The following is a 26,990-nucleotide window of genomic DNA, read 5'->3' on the forward strand; positions in this document are numbered from 1 at the left end:
AAAGCATATGACAGGGTGCCTAGAGAGGAGTTGTGGTATTGTATGAGGAAGTCAGGAGTGGCAGAGAAGTATGTAAGAGTGGTACAGGATATGTACGAGGGTAGTGTGGCATTGGTGAGCACTGGGTGGGAGTGACAGATACGTTTAAGGTAGAGGTGGGATTACATCAAGGATCAGCTCTGAGCCTCTTTCTTATTTGCAGTGTTGATGGACAGGTTGACAGATGAGATCAGACAAGAGGCCCCGTGGACTATGATGTTTGCAGATGACATTGTGATATGTAATGAGAGTAGGGACCAGGCTGAGGAGACATTGGAGACATGGAGATATGCTTTAGAGAGTAGAGGAATGAAGGTCAGCAGGGCTAAAACAGAATATATGTGTGTAAATGAGAGGGAGGGTAGAGGAATGTTGAGGATGCAGGGAGTAGAGTTGGTAAAGGTGGATGAGTTTAAGTACTTAGGATCAACAGTTCAGATTAATGATGAGTGTGGAAGGGAGGTGAAGAAGAGAGTACAGGCAGGGTGGAATGACTGGAGAAGAGTGCCAGGAGTGATTTGTGACAGACGGGTACCAGTAAGAGTGAAAGGGAAGATCTATAAGAGGGTAGTGAGACCAGCTATGTTATACGGATTGGAGACGGTGGCAATGACAAAAAGGCAGGAGTCAGAGCTGGATGTGGCAGAGTTAAAGAAGTTAAGATTTGCACTGGGTGTGACTATGATGGACAGGATTAGGAATCAGTATATTAGAGGGTCAGCTCAGGTTGGACAGTTTGGAGACAAAGCAAGAGAGGCGAGATTGTGTTGGTTTGGACATGTGCTGATGAGGGATGCTGGGTAGATTGGGAAAAGAATGCTAAGGATGGAGCTGCCAGGTAAGAGGAAAAGAGGAAGGCCTAAGATAAGGTTTATGGATTTGGTGAGAGAGGACATGCAGGCCATTGGTGTGAAAGAGCATGATGCAGAGGACAGGAAGAAATGGAAACAGATGATCCACTGTGGCAACCCCTAACGGAACAGCTGAAAGAAGAAGAAGAAGAAGTTAACCGGGTTAGTTCAACTGAGTTTGCAAACAACCCCATTTTCAGTGGAAACTCAAGGGGAAAAGCCCCAGAAAACATAAGTAAAAATAAAGTGACAATATACAAATATTAAATAACAATCACAATACAAAATAATTGTAAAAAAGAAAAGGTTATTAACTTTTTGCACTGCATTGATAGTAAGCAATCTATTTTCAGTGGAGACCCAAGGGGAAAGAGCCCCAGCAAACATTAGCAAAGATAAACATACAGGACAAAAACTACTAAAAACACTGCAAATACGAAATTAATTATAAAGAGAAAAACAAAAGAAAAAAATTATGAACATTAAGGATTACATTGATAGTAGTGGACTAAAATTTACTACACATGAGAGTAAAAACAAAAAGATAATCGTTCAAAAGAAGCACAATTCAATCTTCTGTTGAATCTGCTGTTGTTCTCATCATCATGCAGCTTAGTGGCATCAAGAAAAAAGTTTTAGTTCCATATCATTGTTATTTGGAAGTGTTTCTTTCGTAAGAACCCTTCTAAAGTCTCTAGTCCTTATTCTTTTATTTATTTGTGCATTTTCCTATTACTTAGATGTGAATCTGCTGCTTTGTTTCTTCAATTATCACATGTTTACTGAGTTGAGAGGTCAGGCAGCCCTCCTGGGAGCATGATTTGCACGTTTTTTAAATACAACAGGGGCACATTTTTTATTGAAAAAATGTCTGGAAAGGATTTAATCCCAGAATTAGGTAAGAATAAGTTAAAAACAGTCAAAACACTAACCAGAAGTGATTGCGAAGCTATTGAAGTAGGATTTTATAGTTTATTGCTGCTTTTGCCTCCGTTTGTGGGAACTTCATTAAAAGCATTCCTAAATGCTGTTTTGGCTTCTTTTACTGTAAAGGTTGAGTATTTGTCACCATTATGCTGAAAAGGAAGCACATTTGGATATCTCTTTTAGAATTTTATGTTCTTTTGGATCAGGTAAGTGCAAAAAACTGATAACATCTGTCTTTATTGTTTTATTTGTAAAGGTAGGTCTTGTGTAAGGTTGATTTTATTGCCATTCCACATTATATGTCTTCATTTTTCTTTGCAGTTGATAGAATTGTAGATACATCTTGATAGTTCAGTAGTTTAATATAAATCTGTCTTGGTTTATCCATATTAGGTGCAGGTCTGAGTGGTCTATGAGCTCTTTCAGTATTGATCTGTTTTGCCAGGTGTATGCTCTCTAGCAGTATTCCCAGGATTTCCTGTATATGTTGCATTAGCTTAGATTGTTCAGTGCTTTCTCGAATACCTCTGATAATTATATTATTTTGTCTAGATCTTGCTTCTAGATCAATAATTTTTTGTTGGAGATCATGAATGCATTTTGTGTTTTTATCATAGTCTTTTTGAAGTTGATCAATTTTAATTTAGTTTTCTAGTACCTTGGCCTCCGTTATTTCCATCCTGTTTGTTATCTGGGCAATAGACTTCACAAATGTTTCCACTTTATCTGAGAATTTTTGAATAGCCATTTTAATTGGTTGTAAGGCTGTTTTCAGATCATCTAGTGTCACAAATTGCTCTTGTTTAGCTTTAGTGGAAGTTTTACTTGATTCTTGTAACTTTCCAGTTCGAGGTCTCTTTGTTGTTGTGCTTTTCTCAGGCGAAGCAAGTGCAGAAAATTTGGTTCTGGTAACTTGTGCATTTATGTTGTCAGGTTCTTTAGACATCTTTTCTTGTCTTTTTATTTTCAGTGCTCTCAGCTTATTTTTCTGAAGATATTTGTCAGTTTTTCTCTTTTGTTGGATTTAGTAGTCTAGCACAATAGGACTCGCAATATCAGTCAGCCATGTGTGTTTGCTCAGATCCAGATTAATCTTACTTTTTGAGATAGCATTGTGGTTTTATATATCCAGTACTAGTTTGAGGTGATGTTTCTCTATCCAATGGTCATATTTTGAGTTGAATAACTCATCTCTGTACCTAGATATCTAGTTATTTTTGTTTTTCTCTATAGGAGCTAAGTGGATACAGTGCTTATAGGGTAGCAGCCATCTTGGATCTCCGGCATTAGCCAATTGTTCAGTTTTTGATTTCTGTTAAAAGTTCTGATCTCTCTGTTTTTACTCAAAGACTATAATGCAAGGCAGTCAAATAAATAATCTTATTGGAAGGCAACTAGCAGCAACTCAGCCCTCAGTCTACAATATGAAAGCAAATACTTATTTTCTTCATCTTGGCCACACTGTCCATACCATTAACATTTTTAATTCCATTTATGTATTTCCTATGAACCCATTTTAATTGCTGTCATTGCTGTTTAGAATACTGATTCTAGAAGGTGTTTTCATATTCAGACTGGATACTATCAAATAAGAAAAAATATCAGTCACAACATTACTGTGTCTCGTTTAAAAAAATTGTGACTACACCCCAATGTTTTCAGTGCTGACAGATATGATTTATATCTGTCAGCTGTTATTATTCACAAATACCAAAAGACCCTAACTTTTCCTATATTAGTCCTGCTCATGCTACAGGTAGTCTTAAATGTAACTCAACCAAAGGATATATATTCAGTTTCAAATGTATCATGCTATATTTGGGAGTCCACTCCATTGTAAACATCTTATCATTTGAATTATTAACAATTGTCCTATTTTGATATCATCTTCATAAATAATATGAAGGATGGATGGATAAAAAGTGTACCCAGTGAATAAAGGTTAAATAAGTAAGGGCCCAAAGTAAAGCTCTGAGGTATGCCCTGGCTTATTATGTTTCTTTCCTAACAAACAATTCAGGGTCATTCTCAGTGTTTTATTTCTTAACCTTAGTTATGGTTAGAAATCTAATTTAATACATTTCAAATATAATTTGTAATTAATTCTATCAAAAGCATTAGAAAATCAACATTAGCCACATTCAATTGTAAAATGCATTCAATTAATTTGTGATATTATTGCAAAAATATAAATTACAAATAGCAGGGTGATTTTGTTATCATATCAGGGAGACATTTTTCACAAAGCAAACATTGTCTACTGAATAACTGCTTAAGTAACATAGGCAGGTCCCCCTGTACATCCAAGTTGATCCCATACCTACACGTTCATACTTTATAAGTATCCTCTCAGACATTCTGGATAGCCTCTTACATATAATACAGTGATGACTCATGGAACAAAAATGCCTATGGCTCACTGAGGATATTAAATAAAAAAATAAAAGAAAAGGACAAGGCCTCTAAATCTTGGAAATAGGTCTTCAATCAAAACCTCCACCAGAAATTCTCAACTTTAAGAAAATCCACCAGAATATTAACAAATAGTGCCAAAAACACATCCATAAATCAAAGACAAAGGCAAAACTCCCTATCAGCAAAACCAAGGTTGTTCTGGAAAGAAGTAAAACAGCTTTCATGCAATATTACTAGCTCCGCAACAAGTACTTCTGGTCAATTTTAGTCCAAAAATACTTTTGCCAATTACTTTAAGAACCACTTTATCTCAACATTAAAAGCCATAATCAAATATTTAATCTACCACCAAATGACTCTGGTTTCTATCTTCTAGTATCATATGCTGTCACCTTCCACATCAGTGACATAACTGTAAGCCAAACTAAATCGCTACTCGCCAAACTTAATGCTTCAGGTGCAAAATTGTTTGATACATTCAACATTCCTGAAGCTTGCTGCTAAAAAAAATTGTAAAACCTTTAACTCACATATTTAATCATTCAATAAGGATAAGTATTACCCATCTGGTTGCATTTTCTTTGAATGTGGTTTTCAATGCAGTTTCAGTGAATGTGAGTTTCAAAGGCAGAGAAGTTTTAATGTCAAGTCTGTTTTCATTGTGAGACTGTATTGCTTTGTTTAGCAAATGTCTATCAGTGTCTGTGCTATAAAATTTGAAATAAAAGCTTTAATTCAAGTCGTTAATGCTTGTAGAAGTAAAGCAGAAAACAGTACGCATGCAGAGTTTTGAACAGTGCTTTTTGTTATGGTTACTGGGGAAAAATGGGGAAATTATATTAGTTTATTAATTCATTTATTGTTAGATATGGATAAGTGGCTGAAACCTGGCACAAGAGCTGAAGCATGATACAGAAAGTGATCAATTACCAAGTACTTCTCAACACACATCTAACATTTTAGTACAAAACACTAATCAGGCACCATCCTTAGTTTCTCAAAGAGTGAAAAAGAGAAAATACTGTGATGAATACATGAAATATGGATTTTCATATATGGGAGATGAAGACTGTCCTAAACCCCAGTGTGTGGTCTGTGGGGAAGTGCTGTCAAATGATAGCATAAAACCTTCCCTACTTTTATGACATTTAGAAACAAAGCATGCTAATTATAAAAACAAGGAATATAGTTTTTTTTTTCAAACGCTTAACAGAAAATGCAAAAAGATTGAATTTGACATCATAAATCCTGTCAGGTAACAAAGATTACAAAATGCAGTCGAAGCTAGTTACCATATTAGTTACCATATTGCTAAATGTGGTAAAAATCATTCTATAGCTGAGAATGTAATATCTCCCTGTATAAAAGATGCCGTTTGATATATGCTTGGAGAAGAACATGAGAGGTAAATGGACACTATCCCTCTATTGAACAGTACAATATGTCGACGGATTGAAGATATATCTGATGATGTTGAGATGACAATAATTAGAATTAAAAATGGTAAAATTCTTGCTATTCAAGTTGATCAAAGCACAGATGTTGCTAATTGTGCTATTTTACTTGTTATTGCAAGATATTTGAAAGATAATGAAGTTGAAGAAAACCTTTTGCTTTGTCATCCTCTGTCAGAATATACAAGAGGTGAGGATATATTTAATGTTATTGATTGTTATTTCAAAGAAAAGGAAATTAATTGGTCTAATTGTTGTGGATTATGTACTGATGGTGCCAAGTCTATGTCAGGTATTTAATCCGGTCTTCACGGCCTTGTCATGAAGGTAGCTCCCAATATAAGCTGGAGCTACTGCTGCATCCACAGACAGAGTCTGGCATGTAAGAACCTCCCTCATGAATTAAAACTTGTTTTGGATGAAGTTGCGAAAGTGGTGAATTTTATAAAGTCAAAGTCAACAAACTCAAGTATTTTCAAAGCTTTGTGTGAAGAGATGATGAGTCATCATTCTACTCTGCTCTTTCATACAGAAGTAAGGTGGCTTTCTCAAGGTAAAGTACTTACCCAGCTGTTTGAACTTAGACATGAAATCCAGGTGTTTTTTGAAGACCATTCTTTCCTCCTTGCTTCCAAGTTACATGACTGTAATTGGCTTCAGGCACTTGCATATTTATCAGATATTTTCCAAAATATAAACAAATTAAATTTGACTCTTCAGAATAGCCCAATAACAATCTTCAATGTCTCAGACAAAATTGAATCTATGATTAAAAATATAGATTTTTGGAGGTCATGTGTTGAATATGGCCAACCTGAGGTATTTGAAACTGAATAATTTCTTATCTTAAAACAAGCTTCATCTGTCTCGGAAAATAAGCGAGAAAATAATTGGACACTTGAAAGGGCTAAAATCAGATTTCGAGAAGTACTTCCTCAAACCTGAAGAAGAAAACTTTTGGATTTCAAATCTTTTTGAAGAACAATATGTCCAGACAGCTAAATTATCAGTCAAGGAGAAAGAGAAGTTGATTGAACTTGCAACTAATGCTACTTTAAAAGCCGAATTCAAAGGACAATTTCTTATTAACTTTTGGGCAAATATCAGTAGAAAATACGAGCAGCTTTCTGACAAGGCCCTTAAGTTTCTGTTTCCATTTACAAGTACAGAACTGGTGGAGAGAGCTTTCTCTTCTTATAACTTTATTAAAAACAAATATCGTAATAAGCTGAATGTATTTCCAGATTTACGATTATACCTTGCATCAGTTGAACCTAATTTCAAAAAACTATGTGTCTCAAAAGAAGCACAAGGATCGCACTAAATATATGTTTAAGACAAGTTAAAGTCTTTTAATTATTTGTTTGTGTAGTTTGAAATGTTTAATAAGTTTGAAATGTTTAATTTTGTAATAAATATAAATATATAATTTGCACTTTTTGTTCACTTTAATATTAGCTTGTTTATTCTTTTTTTACAGTTACAACACATACGTTGGGCATAAAAGCAACTCTATAAATTAAAAAAATATGAGGGGTACAATTTTAGGGAAATGGACTGCCAAGGGGTACACAAATCAAAAAAAAAGGTTGGGAACTGCTGGTTTAAAACATAATAGGACCTTTCAAATCAACACTAATAACTTACTATCTAAAAAGGGAATACTCAACAGAGTTCTACAATACACCTTCTTGTATCCACTTTTATTCTCAGTAATCATTAATGACATCCCACTAGAGCTACCCAACTGCATATTAATTATGTATGCAGATGATATACTTCTGTTGGAAGCTAGAAAAACTCACCAATCAGTGCAACATAACTCAGAACATTAATTCACAGACCTCTGTAACTAATTACATACAAATAAACTTCTAATCAAAAGCAGAAAAATGTCATGGTATTCTTTACCACTAAGAAACCTTCATTACTACCCACATTAACTTTAAAAGACACTAAAGGGAACATTATTCCAAATATAACACATTAAAAATACATGGGTGTAACACTAGACTCATTGATTTATACACAGAATTTCACCAGCAACGTCCTGACACAGAGGAAATTATGTTACCACATCTCACACATTTTCTCCCAGCAGCATGTATGGCCATAGATAAAAATGTCCTTATTCCAAAAATTTAATATGTCCTACATCCAATTACCCTTCATTCCTCACAACAAAATCCATATATTTCAAGTCACTAACAATAAGGTATTCAGATCTGCCCTCATAGCTGATTAGGAATTGCTATCATTGCAATTTGTTAGATAGGGCCCACTTGTTTCCTATTACTAACAGAGTTACCTTTCTACTACATAGTCTTACCTTTAAAATTCTTATACTAGGTTATTGCCCTGCCATGAATCTTAAATTTGACCAAACCATTATGTAAAAAGCAGCCCAAAAAGTACACTCATGCTTGATAGACAGAAATTCAAGCTTGCCATTAAAAAAAAGGCCTTCTTCAGAGGATAGCCTGTGGCTCACAACCAGCTGCCTAATGATGTAAAAAAGAATAACATCTTGAGGGCATTAAAAAAACTTTCAGGGAATTCTTACAGAAGGAATCCTGCACCTGCTGTCATGACTCTGGTTAAGGACTACCACTTAAGTATGTTTTATTTCTATTACTTTTATTATGTTACACACTTCAACTGAAAAGAATATTCTGTTTTATATATATATATATATATATATATATATATATATATATATATATATATATATATGTAACATAAATATATTTAACTAGAAAAGTCTTAATGTATATTGCTGTGTTATAGGTTCATAGGTTCATAGGACAATACTAGGCTATTGGCCCGGAGGCCCTTATAAGCTTAGCCAAAAATTGAACCCATGTTCACACAAAGTCAGAACCTGTTTTCCCTGTCCAGCAGGGACACAGGTGGGATCCCAGGGGTATATTTTCTGTTTCCCATCCAGTCAGCCAGGTTCTTCTTAAAGAGGGCTAGTGAGGTACTATAGCTAACATGGAGAGGAAGTCTATTCCCCAGATGGGGGGATCATTGGACACAAATCTATCCCACCAACAAGTTCTATTTATGTCATAGACCAGGTTGAGACCTTGTGTGTGGGTTGTGTGAGTGGAGTCTGACTAAAGGATATGCAGCAACTCCATCAAGGCTGAGTCTGAGATGGCCTTGTATGCCAGATACAGGTCACCTTTGAGCAGTCTGAACAAGACTGAGTATTTGTGCAGGACTTTTATCTGTATAGGATAGGTGTTTGAGACCCTAGATTTTCCTGGTTAGGAACCTCTGTGGTCTCTCCAACTGCTGTATGGGCTTGGCAAGGTACATGCCGAAGGGGGCATTGTATTTGATAATGGTTCTAATAAGGGATGGGTACAGGGATGTTATGACCTCCTTGTTCCTGAATGAAATACCTTTACTTATGAGGTGGGCCATGTAGAAAGCCATCTTGCAACAGAGGCAACATGGTGGTCAAAAGTCAGGTTATCAACCTGGGTGCCCAAGTCCCTCATGACTGATTGTGTGCTTAGTACATTGTTATTAATATGATAATTAGTGGGGACACCATTTTCCCCAAAGGAAATAATGATACATTTCTTGGCATTCAGTGTGAAGCCATGCTTCTGGCACCAGTCATTAGTTTGGTTAAGGCCCTCTTGGAGGATGTTTACATCACTAGGGGAATTTATGTCAGTGCCCAGCTTGCAGTCATCTGCAAACTTGGTCAGCCACAGACCACTGGTTTTGGCTTGCACCTCAGAAAAGTATATCCCAAACAGTAGAGGCTACATGACCAATCCTTGGGGTATGCCACTTGTTACAGGTCTACTACTAGAGGTGGCTCCCCCTATTTTGACTGAGTGAGTTCTATCAGTGAGCCAGTTAGCTACCCATCTGGTAACATATGGGTTGAAGCCTAGCTGGGAGAATTTATCTATTATGCCTGAGTGGGGAATAGTGTTGAAGGATTTGGCTAGGTCAAGGTAGGTGGTGTGCACTGTCTTGTCCTCATCCATGGCTTTGGTGACTGTTTCAAAGAAGGTAATCAAGTTTAGCAGGCATGATCTCCCTTTGACAAAACCAAACTGTGTGCGATCAAGCATTTGGAGGTTGCCAATGTCCTTGTTTTTAAGGTCCATGATAATGCGGTCCATGGCCTTGCAGATCAGGCTAGTTAGGTTGATGGGCCTATAATTGCCTGAGTTGGTGGATGCTCCACCTTTGTGCAGAGGGATGACAGTGGCTGTCCTCCATTCTGCTGGGATGAAGCCAGAGCACAGGCTTTGGTTGAATAGGGTGCCTATTGGTGCTGAGAGCGCCTTCCTGAGTTCATGTAGGACACAGCCAGGGATGTTGTCGGGTCCCATGGAGGCTGTATTTTTTGCCTTTGAAAGGGCATTTATAACCTGCACCCTGGTGATGAGGGGAGGGGGCAGGTGCTGGAGATATCTTGGTTTACTGATGGGGGGAACAGGGGGGTAATGTTTTCACTGAACTTGTCTGCCAGCAGGTTGGCTATATCTATGGCGTTTGTGTATGTGATATTCTTGACCACCAATTCAGAGCAGATTTGGGAGTTACCTTTGAGAGTGCAGATGTATGCGAAGAAGGTCTTGTGATTGTCTTTAGTGGAAGTGGCCAATTTGGACTCAAAGTTAGCCTTAGAGGATTTCACCAGTGACCTTATTTGCTTGTTCAGACAAAGGAGAGATTGCTTCCAACTTGGTACCTGCTCCTTCTTTGTCCTGGACAGCAATTTTTTCCTTTTATTATAGAGTCTGTTTATTGATGCTGTTCACCAGACAGGTTTACTCTTCCTTAAGGAAGATGATTTGGTCCTGTCAGGAATTGCTGAGTCCATGCAGCTATATAGGTGCTCATATAGTTTTTTGGTGTAGATTTGGACATTAGTACTTGATTCAACTGAAGGGATGGTGGCTGTGAAGCTTCTTATACCTGCTCTCAGAATATTGTAGTCAGCTTTGGCAAAGTTTTTTTGTTCAACCCTGGCAAGGGGGGGGGGGGTAGTCAGGGGAGATGGTGACTTTGAAAGTGATTGCTTTATGGTTGGATCTTACCAAGGAAGATGACACTGTAGGGGTGCTAAAGTGGCTACTCATGTTGGTTAGTACCAGGTCCAGGATATTTTTGCCTCTTGTGGGAGTGTTGACCAGCTGATCCAATGCATTGGCATTGATGAAGTCGAGGAATCTCTGGGCATTCATGTTTGAGCTAGAATATGTCTTCCACTCTATGGTTGGGTAGTTAAAGTTGCCCAGGATTAGGGTAGAGGAATGAATCTTGATGGATTCAAGTAAGTCCAGGTAGGTGAAGTGGGCTTCCTGAGTCATGGTTGGAGGTCTGTAGCTAGCTATGATTTGAACAGGTAATGTTACCTCCACTACTAATCAACAATTCTTTATTTAAGCATCTTTTGGTGTGTCCATCCTATGCTAAGTTATATTTTGGTATCCTGTAAACAGTTCCTTTTTCTGTTAGGGGTGGGGCATGGGAGGCATGGGGGAAGAGAAAGATAATTTGGCAGCTTAGATTAAAAGCTGTAACATTACCAGGTTTAAATTAATATACTTCCATTGCCCCATCTTAAAATTTAGGGCAGCCAAATTATAGCATCTAGGGAGGTTCAACTCAACTACACTGGCACTCATGGTACCTGCTATGTGTTGTGTTTTTTTTAATTAAGTGTTCTGGTCATTTTCAAATAACTTAGTAAAGTTTTTTTGCATGAATACAGCATTTTTTAAATTGTTTTAGGGACATCAAAAAGTTGAATTATGTATTGGTTTGCATATTATTTTCAATGTTTTTGAGCTTATCACTTTAACTTTGTACGTTTTTTGAAATGATTGTGCTATTTGACTGGATCCGTGGTATTTAAAGTTTATTATTTAAAGACGGTTTCATCATTTAATCAACAGTTCTGAAGAAGTCCCAAGGTGTGGGATGAAAGTGCTAAACCATTTTTGCTCTTTTTTTTCTGTTGATCAACATTTAATACAAGTTTCGAACGTTTTCCCAAGTCAATGTGTTTTCTTTGTTAACATACTAGAATTTAGTTACTTCAGCAAAGTTTGATAAGGTTCTTCTTTTTTAATGATTTTGTGCCACATTGTATGTTTGAGTTACGTTAAGTCTACTGATTTACATGGAGTCATCTGAGCAGTTCGATCTACCTAAAGGTACCCAAATGTTACTACGTGAGCCTTTCATTTTGGTTGATTCTCTGTTTATTGGCTGCATGGTCACAAGCTTTTAGTGGTTCTTTAGTACTACTAATTAATTCCATTTTGTTGAGTATGCTGCAGTTTTACTGACATCACTAACAGTTCAGTGATTACTTCAATATTCCCTCGGATTCTCTATGCCTTGCACGACATGCAGGATTAGTGCAGGAGCTCCAGCAGGCAATAAGTTTGTCGTGCGATCCAGTAACAGCCTGCAGTGGTGTGCACGAGCGCTCCTGCACTAGTCCTGCACGGAATAAGCCCCTATACACAAATCACCCCATTTGCAGGAGAAATCCATGCAAATGAGGTGAATTTGTGATCCAGGAAGCTTGCAACTGGCTGTGCAGGACTAGTGCAATCTGCAGAAATGTACTCAGTAACCATAGCACTCTTTGCATTGTCTAAGCGGGTCTGCACACCGTGCACAGGGTTTTAAAGGAAGAAAAAAACAGGTAAACCAGGAAATAGCAGCACTGTGCTCGGCATGCCCCAGGGCTTAAACAGGAAGGCAATGGGAAGGGAAAACAGCAGTAGGAAGGTAATCAAGGAGAAATAGCATAGCTGGCAGGTGAAATGTATCAGAATCAACCAATTACACAGGCAGCAGACCAGCCCAGCCCAGCCCAGAACACTGCTATAAACTAAGCAAACACCTTTCCCTCTGTTTTTTCCCATATTCTACACCACTGGTGTATACAAGCGGGAAACTTTTAACAAACAAACCTACAAAATGAGAGGGGCTGCAGCAGGCAACATAGAGCAACACGTGCAAGAGGCTGAGGGTGGTGAGGATGTGAATGCTGCCGATCAACCCACAGTGAGGAGACGGAGAAGAGTGTACAGACCCAGGGTAACCTAACAGGGGCTACATGAGCTGGAGATAGTGGATCAGTATAGGGTGGACAGGGACACCCTACAGCAAATTGTTGAGCTGTGCCAGCCATGCCTGTCACACCAAACTGACCGAGGGGAACCCATCCCAGTGGATACCAAGGTATGTGTAGGCCTACGAATACTAGGCACAGGTACCTCCCAAAGCTCAACTGGGGATATCATGGGGATCTCACAGGCATCAGCATCTAGACTATTCCACCAGTTCCTGGATGCCATGTCAGCAGATGCCTGTGAGCACGTATATTTCCTCAATACCCGTGAGGTGTTGGCCAGCAATATGCATCTCTTCCACCAAATAGCAGAATACCCTGAGGTAGTGGGTGCTATAGACTGCACACACATATGCATCAAAGCACCACCTGGTGATCCGGTTAGGGCCTACATCAACCACAGAGGCATCCCCTCCATCAACTGCCAGGTCATCTGCGATGCCTAGGGCATTATAATGAATGTGTGTGCTGGCTGCTCTGGAAGCTATCACGATTCCCACATTTGGCATCTGATGCAGCTGTACCAGAGATTTGCCAATGGGGACATCCCCTACTGTCACCTAGTAGGGGATGCCGGTTACACACTGGAGCCATGGCTGATGACACCCATCAGAAATGCACACACACCTGAACAAGAACGCCATAATGAGGCACACGCACAGACCAGACTTATAATAGAGCATGTGTTTGGGATGCTCAAGTCACAGTTCCGGTGTCTGGACACATCCGGTGGAGCCTTGCAGTACTCACCAGCTACATGTACCCAAATTGTTATGGCATGTGCCATGCTACACAATATGATCCTGTGAAAACAGCTGCAGCAGGAACACCACGGGGCAGGGCCACACAGCCCCCCACCAATTCCAAGGCCTGCAGATGCACAGAGTGACTTGGAGGAGGAACAACCTGAGCCTGCCTCAGTAGGCAGATGGAGGCATGCCCAGTATGCCAAGGCCATGGCAAAGAGACAACCCATAGCACATGCACTGACACAGTAGGGACCCAGGGAATGACACCTCTCTCTGACTCGCACATACAGTAAAAGGGATGCCAAACATGACACTACCTGTGCTCAACCATGTATGAGGAGTGTACTATGTGGATCCGACATAGGCAGCTGTCCAGCATCATCCTTAATCCTGCCACACCCACAAGGTAAATCAATCAACCTACCAATTGCCAAATGGAGTAGAATGTGTCATTACCTGTATCTATGGTATGGATGTGAGCATGCTAGGGAATTGGGTGGCTGACTGTTATGGCAGCAGATAGTAGAAATCCATAGTAGCACCATGGCATCTGTAACACATACTGGAGTCACCATAGTAGCCAGTACTACACAAGGTGACAAAACCCACTGCAGGAAATGTGCTGGGTGACATATGTGTCCATATGACTCACACATGTCAGCCAGGGAGATTCACATACCCAATAACAGTCTCAGCCAGTAGGACATGTGTAGACAAACCCAAACAGAGCCTGTGCTATGGCCTCTGAATGATGCCTATGGGTAACCTCCCTCAGGCCTACACAGACAGACTACAGCAGGTCAGGCAGTGGGATGTTAGTACTGAAGGGTAGGAAGTCAGACACTAATATGTAGGGCAACCAAAGCTAAGACATGTAGTACACTAATATGCCACTAGTCAGTATGATAGGTTAGAATACAGAATGAAATGGAGTACCTGACATACCAGTACAGTCATAGCAAATGTGTGCATGTGCCAGGTGTACCCCCCCATCCTATGTAGATATGTAGAAACAGTAAGGTGTGCCCCCCCCCACTCCCATGTAGACATGTAGAAACAATCAAGTGTGTCTCCCCCCAATCCTGTGTAGAAATGTAGTAACAGTCAGGTCTGCCTCCCCAGTCCTGTGTCGAAATTTAGTAACATGTATGAGTAGGTATAATACGAGTGCAGCACAGATAGCCAGAGGTGGCCAAGGTAGCAGGATAGGTTGCAGCATTTGCACAATAAGCAGGTCTGAGTGTGTTAGGATGGCGTGTGTTTCATAATGTGTGAGAGTGGTCAGTATGTATGCATGCTGAGGTAAGACCTGGTGGCCATTGCCCACTACTGCTGATAACAGGGACAAGCCCTCATGACTGCAGTGCCAAAGACAATCCACACCAGTATAACACATGCAAGCAGTAAGCCATTGTAAATGTATGGTGTTAATATGTGTCACCATCTGAAAGACTGACATGGCATGGCTGTTGGATAAGATATACAAGCAGTACACAGGGGAAAGTACTCCAGACATACAGTATATCTTGTGTCACTGTGAAATGGTGACATCCTTGGATTTGTATATATAGGTATGCATTACAGTAACAGCAACTGTAGTAGGGGATACCGGTGAGGTCTGCCTGAACACCTGCAGATCACAAAGGAGGTAGGATTGATGAATTGGGAATCAGCTGATGTACCCACACATGCCAGCATAACTGTAATGCCCCATGCATATCTGTGTGTCTGATGTAGGTAGTGTCCATAGCACACATGCACCCAGCCAAGCAAACACCACTCACAGGCACCTCTCTGGCAATATCCCTGTTGTGGGGAACGGGTACAGTATGACCCCACCTATATATGGCAATAGTGAAAGACTACAGCATGCAGTGCAGGTGTCCCATGCAGGTGTGTTCCTAGCTGTAGGTAGCACCCTGCCAGCATCCACACCACATGATCAAGACTGATAGAAGGTATTGGCATGAACAACTATCACATCTACCCTGTCACCCCAGGTGAATATACTGTATGGTGGTTTGGGACTGTAGGACTGACAGAATGCAATAGCCTGCCACATCTGGCCTGCATCAACACCTAATGCCCCACAGATGCCTGCCAAAGGCCCATGTCTCACACGTACTGCAATGCATGTTATGTCATGGACACCCAAATAACAACATAACACACTCCATTTAAGCCATATGCAAGGTCATGTGGACAAACCACAGTAACATGTCCACCATGTTCCACTGCATGAACTGTGTATCAACACTAACACACACCTGAGATGCGGTGATACCCTTAGGGAAAGTATCACAGAATGTATGCATAATGTATGGAAGAGGTTAGAATAACAGAGAGCGGTGTGGGAGCATGGGCAGCATGGAATGTGCAGGGTCCAACACCAAGCTGTGTGTACACTATCCCCTGGCTGCAAACACATAAATGGGTGGCTACACACCTGCCCATACACCACAATAGCGTAAATGTCTTGAGCAATGCCCCCTGCCTCTGGCTAACATGTGCAAATCTGTACAGCTGTGAGGTATTGCCACAGCAAGATAAGGCCATATTGCCATGTTGATGGGCAGACAAGTATGGGATCCTCTGCCACCACTGTACCAAGGTGCTGAACTGGATACATAAACCCAGCACCAAGTGTCTGCAGCTCCCCCTCCAGAATGGCATAACTTACCATGAATACGTAGGTGTCTGCCCACAATACCGAACACAGCTGCAGTCACCTTTGTCCCACAAGTCATCACTGTGAGAAAGAATGCCCATATGACAGTACATGAGGACAGAAAACATCACTGTGTCTAACAGTGCACATGTCTGAATATCTCTGCCAACAGCAGTACCATGCAGCTGAAGCAGCACAGACACAATCACCTACAGTGTACACTATCCCCTGCACAGTTTGTCCACATATTGCCAAATGATCGATGGATACCCTGAAGAAACAATATGCTACCTGTAGGTGCACAACACAAATGTCTGCACTGCAGTACAAGCTACCTGGAATCAATCCACACATTTAATACAGAAGGGCATACTGGGCATGCTCACACACTTACAGAAATGAGGGCAGTGTCAGCCAACAACATAACGAATGGTCATACTGGGCATGCTCACACACTTAAACAAATGAAGGCCATGTCTGCAAACAACAGTGGGCCAGACATATCTGCCATTTGCAGATGTTAGAACAGACACTCCTCAGTATGCAGCACTCATGCTTTGCGCACACACTGGATAGGAATACAGGCATATATCCAAGGGCAACACACTATAATAAGCCAAAAGTAGATGTACACAGATGTGAGGAATAGAGTGACTGTCACAAGGGGCCATCCATTATGAGGCCTGTCCCACCGAGCACATAGCCAAATGGCTACAACTACATGAGGTTCGGATGTCACTCACTTTTAACCTTAGCCATTGGTATGTGTCAGCATGATGGACTATGTGGTGCAAGAGCTAGCTGTGCAACATGACTGTACAAGGAAGTAATCATCTAGAAGCTGTATACATGTACCTGTGGAATATTTCCTGCGTGTGCCCGCATGTGGTGTGTCAACCTCTTGATGAATGTTTTATGGCCCATGCACACACACTGCCCTCCCCATAGCTGTACTATGACAAGCCTGCTGAGGTCATCCACTTTGAAATACACCCTTGTGAAAGGTGTAGTCCAGTAATCTCTATGGCACTCCCTATAACTGCGTACTGCTTTAGTGTGATAAATTAGTTTTGTAGGAGTTCTAATCCCAGACTTGGCAAGTGTGTGTGTGTGTGTGTGTGTGTGTGTGTGTGTGTGTGTGTGTGTGTGTCTGTGGAGAGAGTGATGTTTCTTATGCTAGTCACATGCACTACATTTTAAATGCCCTACTTTGGCATGGCTGCTGATGTCATCCACCTTGAAATACACCTCTGGGAAGGTTGTGGCCCAGTAATCTCTGTAGCGCATCCCATAACTGCATACTGCTGTAGTGTGATAAATTAGTTAGGCAGGAGTTCTAATCCCAGACTTGGCAAGTGTGTGTGTGTGTGTGTGTGTGTGTGTGTGTGTGTGTGTGTGTGTGTGTGTGTGTGTGTCCCTCTCTGTGTAGAGAACAATGCTTTTTGTGCTAGTCACACAGACTACATTTAAAATGCTTTGGCAAGGCTGCTGATGTCATCCACCTTGAAATACACCTCTGGGAAGGCTGTAGACCAGTAATCTCCATAACGTGTCCCATAACTGTGCACTGCTCTAGTGTGATAAAATAGTTAGGTAAGAGTTCTAATCCCAGACTTGGCATGTGTGTGTGTGTGTGTGTGTGTGTGTGTGTGTGTGTGTGTGTGTGTGTGTGTGTGTGTGTGTGTGTGTGTGTGTGTCTGTCCTTGTTTGTGTAGAGAGCAATGCTTTTTAGGCTAGTCACACTCCCTACAATTCAAATGCCCTACTTTGGCAAAGCTGTTGATGTCATCCACCTTGAATTATACCTTTGGGAAAGGTGTAGCCCAGTAATCTCCATGGCGTGTGCTATAACTACATGCTGCTGTTGTGTGATAAAAGAGGTGGGAGTTCTAATCCTAGACATGGCAACTGCATGTGTGTGTGTGTTGGTGTGTGTCTCTGTCTGTGTAGGAAACAATGAATTTTAGGCTAGTTACACTCGGTACAATTCAAATGCCCTACTTTGGCAATCCTGCTGATGTCATTCACAGTGAAATACACCTTTGGGGAAAGGGCATTCCAGCAATCCCTGTGGTACACCCTATAACAGCATCATGCTGTAGTGTGATGTAGAACTCTGGAAGGGGTTCTATTCCCACACATGGCAGTTGTGAATGTTTTGTGTGTGCTTCTAATGCATTTTAGGCTAGTCACACTCAGTACAATTCAAATGCCCTACTTTGTCAATCCTACTGATGTCAATCACTGTGAAATACACCTTTGGGGAAGGGGCATTCCAGCAATCCCCCTGGTGCATCCAGCAATCCCCTGGTGCATCCTATAACAGCATCATGCTGTAGTGTGATATAGAACTCTGGTGGGGATTCTATTCCCACACATGGCAATTGTGGATGCTTTGTGTGTGTTTCTATGTCTGTGTAGGGAGCAATGCATTTTAGGCTAGTCACACTCAGTACAATTCAAATGCCCTACTTTGGCAATCCTGCTGATGTCATTCACTGTGAAATAGCAGGGAGGCTGGGGTGTAGATACGTACCTCTAAATGTGACATCAATGCCAGCTGAACAATGTTAGCAGCCCTTGTATTACCCAGGGAACACTCTCAACCTATGTCTCTCACACACACACACACACACACACACACACACACACACACACACTTCCCTAGGCAACAGCCGCTATGTTGGTAGTACCCTGCATATTGCCCACTGATAGTAACCATGGTTTGATTGCAGTGGGATACAGAGGGCATGGCACCCTGTCCATCAGTCCAATAGGCATGTACATGCCGACAGTGCACCTCCCTATGTTCCCAACTGGACACCTGCAACACCTGTGGTGCCATCAAATGTGACCCACAAAGGACATACCATGCCTGAAACACAAGCTCTGTATGGACAGATGCCACTGACACCAGGGAATATTGGTATCATGCTATCAATGTAGGTGCAAGTTCAACCTGCTGTCAATTAACAGTTCTCACCACATGAGGCCAGGACTGGCACATCTGATGATAACAATCTCTGTACACAACACGGGTCAGACACCCCAGGTACATTTCCACATGTCACTGTACATGCATGTGGGAGGTGTGCCTATCCCAGACACTGTCCATATCATGGACTAAGGAACACATACATGGCAAGCAATGCACAGCATTGGCCACATGCAATAATCACCCAGGTGACTGGATGGTGAATACAATACCCACCTGTGTGGGCAACTCCAGACACTACACGCCTGAGCCACAATGCAGACCATTGTCAGGTGGCCTGATGCCAAGGTATACCCATCACCTAGCCTTGTATAGCCATCTGGCACCGTCAACCACAGCATACCTGTGAAGCACTGCACCCATACGTGTCAGTACTGGCACCCATATCTGTGTGTGTGTTGTATGATGTGTATGACCACTCACTACAATGCCCATTGGCATACTGAAGCATGTTGTCTGATGTCAGACACCTCCACATACCCTTTGCACATATAACCTCCATATGACCCCTGTGGTGCATGAGATACCTGCACAGTACTGTGTTGTGGCAATCCCACTAGTGATGAGTTGTATTCCTGGCCCTGCCAAGTGTGTCAATGTGTGTGTATCCCTGTGAGAATGTGGCTGTGTTGACGCTGACACCTGTTCATGCGAACAGGCACATGTACTACACCTACTGCATACCTACCATATCCCTGTTGCAGATGTCACTCATCATCATATATACATTCTGAGGGCTCCTCAACATGTAACCTATGTGGCGCATCCAATAACTGCATGGACATGTGATAGCACTACATAGTCATCAGGGGTTTGATACCCTGTACTGGTAGGTGTGTGACGCAAACATGCTTAAGTTTTTCTCTCCCACCCCTCCCTGGCTTTTCTTTGCCTCTGTCTGCCTCTCTCACTCCCTCTCTGGTGGATGTGGAGACTTACACCTGCTTTGCTTAGGCAGCAGCATGTGTATTTTAAGTGATGGTCAGGATCAGCTAATGTCCTCTGCATGAATTGCAGTGCTATTCTAGCTGATTGCATGTGGAACAGCTGTGGTAACATTCCCATAGCCAATTGCATGGAAACACACTCCAATATCTAGGAACATCATGTTAGTGTTGTGCCGTTCATTCACTGTGAGCAGGAACTTGATCTGTTGTTTGGCAAACAGCGTCTCAGATGGATTGGGGATTTACCTCTAACAACATACACTGTGGAAACAGGCCAACACACAGGAGGGGATGTGCCCTGACCTGACTACAGACTGTAAGTGCTGCTATACTGCATTTGGCGTAATGTTGGTTTAACAGGGTGTGTGTGGATATGGCTGTCCTACATGTTTTAATACCTGCCATGTCAGTGCTATGTTTATGAGGAAACACCCATCTGTAGGGTCATCTGCAGACTGGCCAGTGTGTGGTGCCTTATGTTTCAGGTGTTACCCACAGAGCACCTATCTGTGAACTGCAGAAGGTAGTGTGAGGATTGCAGTCTGTAGATGGTGACAGCATTGAGAGTTATTGACTTCATATCCCTCATAGGACATATGTCACAAACAACCCTGTTACAACAGTAAATGTATGAGGTTCTCACAGCAACATGTCAATATTGGCCCTGTGTATGTGCCTCCAGCCACAACCCTGTCAACCTTTGTATATATTTCATGCAGTAAGGGGTGCATATGTGCTGTACACCATAATTAGTGAGATCATACCTGATAACAAGCCAGTGAGATATCAGACAGATACACGTTATGTTTAGTAGGGGTTATGTTTGATGACATAACCTGGACATTCTCTGGTTGTGTGTACAGGACTGAGGTCTGTGTACTTATGCTGATTGTCGGCAGTGTGTGTATTGTTATGTTAATATGTACCTTGGCCTGTGTACAGACTGTGGTAAATGTCATTATTCTTGGTCCTGTTCTATCTAATGTTACATGCTGCTCCACTGTATGTTACCCTATCGGCTTATATGTTTGTAGGGCCATACATGCACATGTCCCATACCACAGACAGGAATTGGACCACACTGTGTAGCGGCCCAGTATATGTAGAGTTAGTGTGTGAGTGGCACATATGAGGTTGGTGTTGAACATATACTGTAATACTACGCTAGCATACCATATGTGGCTGTGGCTGTGTTCACATTAGTTGTGGTTATGCACTTTCACACAGGTGTATGGTACTCTGTGGTGTGGCATGCCTGTAGAGCCTGCTATAAATGCAGGTACATGTGCAATCCCCCTAGGAAATGTAGGCCAGTGTTGAGCCGGTCTGCCTGTAGCATGCACAGTGCTTTGTTACATGCCTAGCAGCTTAGTGTACTTACCCAGTGAGATGTAATGTCCAGATACTTGAAAGATGTACTGCTGCCGGGCCATGATAACAGTCATGTATGTCAGACAGAGCAGTGGGATGCTGTATAGATGTATGTCAATATCTAGTGGGTAGTATGTGGCCATGGTACCTCTGTAACAGCAGTTATTATGTGGCAGGACAGACAGGGATGTGTGAATGCTTAACCTATGGGGGCACATGTATACCATTAGTTATGTGTTATACCCTTCTACATGGCTGTTAACATCCACATTATCAGGATTGGACCACATGTCATGCACTAAGGGGTTATGTGTATACCTCTGGACTGTCCATAGTGTGTCATACTGTCCACATATATTGGCCATTATCTCTGCTGTAGTCCACAGGAGCATTACGTGCTAGCAGTGGTACTGTGATATGATGTCCTTAGGATGTTTGTCAGTAGCCATTGGTGCACATGTTAATTGCAGATGTGACCTCCCACACACACCATGTCTGTGAAGACACTCCCTATTACAGTAGCAATAGTCTACAAATATACCTGCTATACATGCCTGACATCCCCTTGCACTATGAAGTTGGGACTATAGGGGCTGAGGTAGGGCTACACTCCATGTTCAGGACATATGGTGAAGATATATGTACATATACTTATCCAGATATCTGTATAGAAATACACATATACATATTGACATACATGGATGGATATGTATATGTACATAGATATACATATAAACACCCAGATATATACATATAGAGAGCAATATATGTCTACACATATACACATAGAGATACATATGCACATATAAGTATGGATATCTACATATATATTGACAGTAGTAGGTATATCAGAATAGATATGTATGCACATATAGTTATTGATATCTACATATATACCAACATAACTATCTGTACACATAGGATGTGCATACATATATAGCTATATATACATATATCTATATATGGATTCCATACACTTAGTCAAATTTCATTTGGTCAAAAATGATTCCAGGCATTGCACTTCACTGAAAGCTCACTTGACTGAAAGCTCACTTGGTCAAAGTTCATTTGGTTGAAAATGGTATAGAGCCCCTGCCCCACTGCAGTGCAACGCTGGAGTGGGAATATTAAATAAGGGGGGTGGGGGGGGCACAGCCCCCCCACAATGGGGGATGTGGGAGGCATAGCCCCCCACATAATTTTAATGTAGTCACTGTTAGAAAAAGGTATATCCATTAGAAATGCATTAATATATATATATATATATATATATATATATATATATATATATATATATATAGTAAAAACTATTAGCATAATGTGGGGGCTATGCACACCCCCCAATGTGGGGGGGCTGTGCCACCCACACCCCCCATATTTAATATTCTCACTCCAGGGTTGCACTGCAGTGGGGCAAGGGCTATAATCCATTTTTGACCAAATGAACTTCGACCAAGTGAGCTTTCAGTCAAGTGAGCTTTCAGTGAAGTGAACTGCCTGGAATCATTTTCGACCAAGTGTAATTCGACCAAATGAATGGAATCCATATACACATATACATATATCTATATACACATACATCTATATACACATATATCTATTTATACATATATGTGTATAGGAGCGCTACAGAATTCTGAAAGCCCAAAATCCTGAAGACCATCAGGGGTGAGCTGCCTTAAGGTATATGGATGTACATTACCATACAATCCACCTTTGGTAAATGCAGGCCTACTTCCACCTGCCATACAGACTGCTCTGTTTGTCAGTGTGCTTGTGATGGTGTCAGTTATGCCTTGTTATGTAACAGTTACATCCCATTGTGTCAACTAAGGACTTTACCCCCTAGGGATTGTCTACAGAGTGTAAATAGAGGCTGCTGAACTATACATCTGCATGACTTACTGTTGATTGTTTGGTATGTTATGGCCCAGTCTGCCTTTACTATTGTACTACTTGATGGCCTTGGCCTGGACAGCAACATTTGTGAACATTTCCAGACTATTGTTTTAGTATAACTGTTTCACAGTTGCATTACTCACTTTATATGGATGTCCGTGTCTATACAGCTATATGACATGGCATATACAACTGTAATAGTACACAAATACAGCTTTCCCATTTATACAAACCTCTGTGTGGTGTTATATACTTTGATCTCTCTGTGGGTATATATTGCAGATAATGACTGCCATTTGTATGGGTGGCTCATACGGTCTCCAGTTGGTAAGGTGGTAACTGTAGGAATAGTGGCTGTTCCCTATTGTGTGCACCTTCTACATATGTATCTTACTAAAAATATCTCTGCGTGTTTATGTGTAGTTACATATCTGTCTATCTATTTATATATATCTATATATATATATATATATATATATATATATATATATATATATATATCTGTATCTGCATATATGTGTCTGTGTATATGTATCCTAGGGATATTGATTGCTACCACACTGTACATTCCCTATGGGAGCCAGACTGTACTGCATGATATGTTACTGATACCAGCCTGACATCATACAGGTGGGATGGAGTACTGTTAACATCTTGTGCCCATGTCGTGTCAGGTCCTGGGTATCGGGGCTGCAACAGTTGGCAGTGTACTGCAGGGCAGAAGTTTTTGACTGTAGTGGGGGGGATACCTAATCGTACAAGACATATGTTGTTTGGGGCCTCTCAACCCTAGTAATGGTGCATGTGGACATATATGTTTATGTTATGTTCCCATTGTTATCTACAGATGTATGTTCGTATATACCTATGTAGTTATATATATATATATATATATATATATATATATATATATATATATATATATATATATAAAACTTGCTGTATATATGTAGACATATAGATGTAGACATATATATCTATCGATATATGCATTTGTATGTATATATGGTTACATTATATATATATATATATATATATATATATATATATATATATATATATATTTATATATTATATCTATATCTACATATATAGATATATCTATTTAGATAATAATATCTATACACACACACACATACATGTTGGAATACATTCCCTGTACTGTTGAATGACGGGGCTGGATGATTGGTTTGTGAAAACATCAGTCTTATGTCTATCTGACATGGCTTAGTGGTAAATCACTTCGGCTATGGTGTGCAGTGTCCTGGGTTTGAGCCTTGCAGAGTCTATTTATTTTTGTTGCTGGGCAGAACAATGGCCATCGAATACAGAGTGATTAAGGCACTTTTGAGCACTTGTAAGCGGGTTTGCGTGGATTTGCACGGAGGTAAGCACTGCCAACTTCCTGTTACAGTTTTTTATACTCAGTTAGCTTCTAAATTGCTTAACCTGAGTAGGCATTGCTTACCCCCACGCAAACAGGCTTAAACCCACTCACTGCTGCTTAAAAGTGCTAAGTCAAGCTTACCCGCGTGCTAATTTCTTTAAAAGAAAAGAAAAAAAGCTTGATAGGAAAGTGGTGAAAAAAGAAGCACAAAGAGGGAAAGACAGTAGGGATAATAGCCAAAGATGTGCAGGAAGGGTGTAGGGAAGGTCCATAGCTGCCCATTTCTTCTACAGCAACAGCTGTGCATATACACTGAATTTGAAGGTAGATTTGGACACTCAAACCCCTGGGAGGGTGTGAGGACAACAATAATACATTGTGATGCCAATTAGACCAGATTACGTGTCCAGTGGACATATGTGTGAAATGGGAATCTATGTATGGGGTGAGATTATTTTGTGGGAACAGACTGCCCTTTTTTTCAGGTGAGAGTGGGATGTTGGAGAGGGGTAATAGGTATATTAAGGGAGGTATGTTGGGTAGGTTAACAGACAAGACAAACAAGACACACACAGGGGTGGTATATGACACATGTGGGGGTAAACACCTTGATGGGGAGGGGTGTTGGGAAATCGGAAGCCCACAAGCCCCCTAGTGGTAACAGTGGGACTGAGGTCCCCACCCATGGGGAGTCACCACTGCACCTTCAATCCATGAAGGTGGCTCTGCTGGGGGCTGAGTTGCAGAGCCAGATAGACTGTCTAATTGCGACACGTGGCCCTCAAGCTGGCATAGGAGATCACCAAACGGATGGTTGATCTCTCTATGCACCACAACCCCGACCTGGTGATGGGTGACAGGTGGCTGTCCATGCCCACTCCCAGTGGGGGGAGAGCCCCATCCCCTGAGGAGGTTCCACCCGAAGGTGGTGCAGGACCAAAGGACAGGGAGGTCCTGGGTTGGGCCCCAGGCATGCTGGTGCCCGGTACCATGGCCAGCTGAGGTGGGACAGGAGGGTACACTGGGACCGGCCTTCCCAAGCATGCTATAGTGTTTAGATTTCATCATCATATGTGGGACAGTAATAGTCAACACATTCCAGGATTAGGTATAACAGCATGCATATATATTCCCATTAACCCAGACACCAGATATGGAACAGTTGCATAGCAAACAGAACACATGCATATATGGGACCACAGTGGTAATAAGAACAGCATGCAGGTACATTGATGGCACCATGTCACCAATGCTGGAATAATTCAGTATATCACATGAATGGGAACCATTAAAATATTTATCAAACAAATGAACATTATCAGAACATAGGTGTCATTACGTTGGGGTGGGTATGTTGATTACTGTTGGAGACATGGTGAGGGGGAGAGAAATATGTCAATTAACAACTAGTATATTCCTGTAGTCCACATTACTTTCCTAGTCAGTGCTGTTATCTGTACCTTACAATTCTTACTACACTACCCTATAGCCTTAGTTTGGACAGTGATATTGCTATCATCATCATTACACATGAACCAGTTTTACCTACAGTATACACCTCTTACCTGGTATACCTGTGGAGGGAATGTTTGTTAACACTAATTAACTGTTTCTACATATACTCCCAGATTCTGGGTTGATGTTGTGCACATAGCTATCCAACTCTTTCTGCACAGACACTGGCCATGTGTTGACCACATGCTGGTGTGCTGGGACATATCTAGAATATTGCCGTCTTCCAACTTTTGTGACCTGACACACACATATACATGCTTTCCTATACAGTTATATTATGTAGCACAGTGTGGGTGACAGTGACCAGTGATACTTTATTATTCACAGAAACTGCAACACTCAAAACTCCCTACAATACCAGAGTGAACAGTACCAGTACAGGTTATAATGGTCTGTATTTCTCAGTACAGTGTTTGTATCTGACATACCTGTGGAAGCAATGTTTGTTAGCACTACCTGACTGTTGCAACACAATGTTCTGGATTACACAATAGTATTATGCGCATACATCTCACTCTGTTACTGTACACACTCTGACCACAGCTTGACAAGTTGGAATGTAAATGTGACATACGTGGCTTTTTAGTCACATAAGATATTGGGGAGTTGCTAGTGTGCCAGCTTTGTTCTCATAGATGTGTGTC

Source organism: Protopterus annectens, chromosome 11.part0 (genome assembly GCF_019279795.1).
Source record: "Protopterus annectens isolate FY-2018-M chromosome 11.part0, PAN1.0, whole genome shotgun sequence".
Lineage (NCBI taxonomy): Eukaryota > Metazoa > Chordata > Ceratodontiformes > Protopteridae > Protopterus > Protopterus annectens.